This window comes from Diuraphis noxia, unplaced genomic scaffold (assembly GCF_037042655.1).
Source record: "Diuraphis noxia isolate RWA-SAM2 unplaced genomic scaffold, SU_Dnox_SAM2 contig0002, whole genome shotgun sequence".
In the NCBI taxonomy this organism is placed as follows: Eukaryota; Metazoa; Arthropoda; class Insecta; order Hemiptera; family Aphididae; genus Diuraphis; species Diuraphis noxia.
This window is the reverse complement of record NW_028301712.1, coordinates 49,083,668-49,088,871: the sequence shown is the minus strand read 5'-3', so window position 1 is coordinate 49,088,871 and position 5,204 is coordinate 49,083,668. Positions and strand designations below refer to the sequence as shown.

General features: G+C 28.2%; 1 pseudogene; it reads right to left on the bottom strand.

Annotated features, from left to right (window-relative positions):
• Positions 1-1,445: 1,445 nt before the first annotated feature.
• On the bottom strand, positions 1,446-3,886 carry LOC149058599 (uncharacterized; annotated as a pseudogene).
• Positions 3,887-5,204: the final 1,318 nt, after the last annotated feature.

Genomic DNA, 5,204 nt, shown 5'->3' with positions numbered 1-5,204 from the left:
TTAAAGATGTTTATGAACAACGGGAATGTTATATGACAGCAATGACAATAAATAAATGGAAAAATACATCAATGGATTACCTTTTACGCGTAATTTTGGTACATGGAAAGGGAACGGCGAATGTTTGAAATTAATGATAGCAAAAAATTTAAATCGATTTTGAATGCCGAGCAAAACTGCTGGGAACGTTAAATCATTTTCACTGTTTGTATATATATATTATATATTTATTAAATTTCGTTTTAAAATTAAATTCACATACACAATGTTATGGGTTGACATTTTTATAAAATGAACCATTTGCCAAATCACGGAAAGTATTATTAATCATTTTTTTTTTAAATTCAGAATTTCTATAGTATTCAACTTCCACCAAATAACTTTTAATTTAGTTATAACTTATAAGTTACAACTGATATGGAACGGAGAGATGCAATTCCTATATTTAACTAGCTGTAACGGCGTTGCCCGCGTATTAGTTTGTTTTTTGGCATTTTCGTAGGCCGTGTATAGTGTTATTACTTATTAGTTATTATGTACCTATGAGAAAATAATTTTTTTTTTATTTGTAGTTTATTAGTGGTTTGGGAGATCATAGCGTATAGTAAACTATTGAGAATGTCAAATTAATATTCATATAATGTCACTAATAATAATTAATAACCCTCGGGATTAAGGATAGAACCTAGTCTGCAATGGATGAGTAAATTACAAAATTCTTTATTGATAACATAAGCAAATATTTTTATAAATAATATACATTTTAAACTATTTTAGATTCTGAACGAAGTGATGAATGTATTGATTTTACAATGATGTGTTTTTTTTTTTTTATTGTAAATATGTGGGAATGTCGTATACTGGTATATGACTGAGAGATGAATGGAGCACTAAGTTAATAACAAAGTTACATTAACCAACAGGAGTCGCAAATAAAAACACTCAGTGTGCCTTGGATTGACTGTAAATACTCGCCCCAAAGTGTTTGATTTGAATAAACCGGGGCATGCATCAATCGGTGTGCCTTGCTTGCGAGGCACCCATTTTTTTTTTTTTTTTGAGCCTATGTAAAATAGCGCGGTACTTCTGAATAGAGTAGTGTTTGTGCAAAGGTACCAAAAGCATCCACACGATTACACAATTGATAAAATTCGGTGAGTGTAGTTTTTGGTGGATTTATAGCACGATCAATCGCTGTGTCGGTCGTGAAAAATACGCGCTGGCCATTTTCGAGATGGACGGCTAAATGAATAACTGCTGGATCCCGTTCATGAATTGGAAAACCAAAGATACGCCAAACAGCCTCATCGGAACTTGATGTACCGGCCAATTTGGTAGAGAGTTATTTCATCGTTGTTTTTCACCGGAGGAGCATTCACATTGGTATTTTCAATACGAAACACAGCCATATCACTTCCTTTATTTACATACTTACAAAAATATAATTATTTACTTTGTAATTTGTGCATGTGTGATTTGAATAATTTCAACAATTCATTGTGCTCATTCAATAAAGCGTCCAGATCACCGACGAGGCGTCTGGAAAAAGGTGAATTAAGGTTATCGTAACTACAACGTGCATCCACGCGATTGGCAAGTGCGCTTTCGGAGTCCTCACCGCCCATAAAGTTAAGTTGTAAAAAGGCGGGTAAGTCGTGTATGTCGCTCTGCTGTACAGTAGGTTACAAGTGGGTTACTGCAATGGATGGAATTAAATTTGAATCCAATGATATTATATCATTGTATACAAAAAACGATTTTGAGCGAAGACGGTTTATCTGTCTAGGATATATTATAGATTATTAAAAATTTTCAAATCTTAGATTTAAAAAGAAAATTTTTTATGAATTTCTAGCTTAAAATAATTTCTGTATTTTCGTGATTTTTACATAATATATTGTCAAAACTCAAATTTTGAATGCTTAAAAAAAAAATTGTGACTATGTATTCCTTTTATTTTGCAACTGCTATTGTAAAAATATGTTAGGAGCCTTGTATTAAATTTTCAAATCTTAGAATTAAAAAGGAAAACTTTTATGAATTTCTATCTAAGATAATTTGAACATTGCCGTAATTTTTACGTATTTAGTCAAAATTTGAACTTTAAATGCTTATAAAAAAAATTTGTGACTATATATTTCTTTTATTTTTCAATTGCTATTGTAAAAATATATAATGAGCCTTGTATTAAATTTTCAAATCTTAGATATAAAAGGAAAATTTTTTATGAATTTCTAGCATAAAATAATTTACGAATTTTCGTGATTTTTACATAATATGTTGTAAAAATTCAAACTTTGAATGCTTATAAAAAAAAATTGTGACTATGAATTTCTTTTATTTTTCAACTTCTATTGTAAAAGTATGTTAGGAGACTTGTATTAAATTTTCAAATCTTAGAATTAAAAAGAAAAACTTTTATGAATTTCTATCTAAGATAATTTGAACATTGCCGTAATTTTTACGTCTTTAGTCAAAATTTGAACTTTAAATGCTTATAAAAAAAAATCGTGCCTACGAATTTTTAATATTTTTTAACTTCTATTGTTACAATGTGTTAGAAGCCTTGTATTAAATTTTCAAGCTTTTATACCGAACAAATAAATGTTTATCGATATTTATAGAAAAAAAACTAAAAAAGTTGAAAAATTAAAATTTCAGTAAACAGCTCAAAACAAATCTAAATATTTTGAAAATTTTATCAAATATATAAAACGCCTATATAAACATTCAGTGAAAATTTCAAGTATCTGTGGTAATTTGTTTTAGAGTTACACCAAAATAAGGAAATCGCTAAAAGTGAAAATCCAATGTTGTAAAAATTTAAATTTCAAATGCTCATAAAAATTTAATTTGAATTTCCGGTGGAATTTTTATTTGTGATAAAGATTGAAAAACTTGTAAGGAATCTTGTATTAAATTTTTAAATCTTAGATTTAAAAAGAAAATTTTTTATGAATTTCTAGCTTAAAATAATTTGTGAATTTTCGTGATTTTTACGTATTTTGTCAAAATTCAAACTTTGAATGCTTATAAAAAAAAAATTGTGACGATGAATTTCTTTTATTTTTCAACTGATATTGTAACAATATGTTAAGAGCCTTGTATTAAATTTTCAAGCTTTTCTGCCTAACAAATAATTTTTTATCGATATTAATTTAAAAAAAACTAATAATGGTCGAAAATTTGAAATGCCTATGAATAGTTCAACTTAAGTCGAAATTTTTTGAAAATTGTATGGTGGATAGAATATACTTATATAAACATTAGGTGAAAATTTCATGTATCTATGGTCATTTGTTTTAAAGTTACATCAAAAACCAAAATCGATTCTGTCGAAAAATGATTGTGCGTAAAATTTTCCGTTTTTCCCTTAATTTTTAGTTTGTTTTTCTCAATTATTTAGAAAAGTATTAAGAAGTTTTTACTTTTGACCCCCCAAAGTACCAACTAGATTCACTTTCTGATCGAACGAGGTACTGAAGTCAAAAATCGAAGCATTTTTACTGTCCCAAAACGTGATGACAGACACAAAAAAAAAAAAAAACACACATCATAGTAAAATCAATACATTCATCGCTCCGCTAAGAATCTAAAATGTACCTATGTGGTTCGTTTGGCATTGGTAGCAATGAGCTCACTCTATAATAAACTTGGCCTTTGATTTTGAATTAAATTGTTGAACATTTGCAGCATTATTTTTAATTATTTCTGTTGCTCCAAACGATGCTATTTGGAAACATGAATTGAATGTTCGAATTGACTTCAGGAACAGGTTAGAATCTGGATCCGTACCGATAAGTAAGCCCTTCAATGGTTCAGGTGGTGTTTCAATTTCTGGTAGTTGCACTTTTCCTGACGTGCAACACATACCGGCTGGCTCATTTTTATAATATTAAATTATACCTTTATATAATATATTAATAGGTTTCTTCTCATTTAATGAATTATTTTTGGAATTTTCTTTAAATATATATAACAACTTTATTAAATACGGATTGTCAAAAGACACAGTATGTACAGTGTACATATAGTATACAAATTTAAGTATTTTAAAATATGATCCTTAAGTATGTATAAAAAAAATAATATAAAATCAGCATTTGAATTAACTATCTATCATTATAGGAAAAATTTTGGGTGAGCTTTAATTATGCTAAATATCACTATTTATCTACATAAATTACATGAATTCAAATTCAGTGGCGCAACTTAATAATAATGTGAAAATTTCCAGATTAGAGCCCTCACCTGTTAATAAAAATGAAAAACAGTTGATGTGCTTTATTAAAATTAAAAATATTGTTTTCTCACATGTCATAGTTGATAATTATTAGTTATATTAAAAGGTATTTAATGTTCTGTTGTATGCACCAACCAATTAAGTGTATTCAAAAATTAAATCAAATATTCTTATTCATAATAATAACCTGATGAAGTATATGTGATGAGACAGCAAATTGTAAATTTATATCTTGCAACGTAAGCACCGTGGAAAAAAATTAGTCCGGTTCCTCCAGAAAAGCATGTATATTTGAGAGAGACTCTTAATTTTGTATTAGTTTTTAAATAATAAATGCAATTTCAAATAATTTGAGTGGTCAATTGTATCTTATATTTAAAGTGACAGTTCCACAAAAACGTTCTTAAATCAATTTCACAAAAATTATATTGAATGTACAAAATTTAAAAATAATTTTGTGTATTGTGAATTGTGATGTTAAATAATAATGTGTTCTAAAATGTTTTAAATAAAAAAAATACTAAATAATATGTTTGAAACGGCGATGACCAGCGATTGGGATGAAAAGAATTTCGGTTTTTTGAATGAGTGTTGTAAAACGAAAAATTCAACAAAAATAAGACAAAAAAAAAAAAGAAACGACGATGACAAAAAATAAAGATCATCCAGTAGGTATATAATAGCAATGTTGCTTAAACATAATACACGGGCTCGAGTATTACCTGCGTAGTTTCCTTTTTCGGGTGCAAGTGTGCCGGTGTTGTACGATTGAGAACGTTTTACCTTTTTAGCAACACGATTGAGAACGATTGTCGGCAGATCAAAAAAGCAATATTCTGTACCTTAAAATCAAAAGATTGAGAACGATTTTTCGAGCGACGTTGACATTTATCTTAACTTTTAGTAATAATTTTTAGGGCTGGGATTTTGATCCAAGGGCATATTTTTTTTAGTGTTTTGA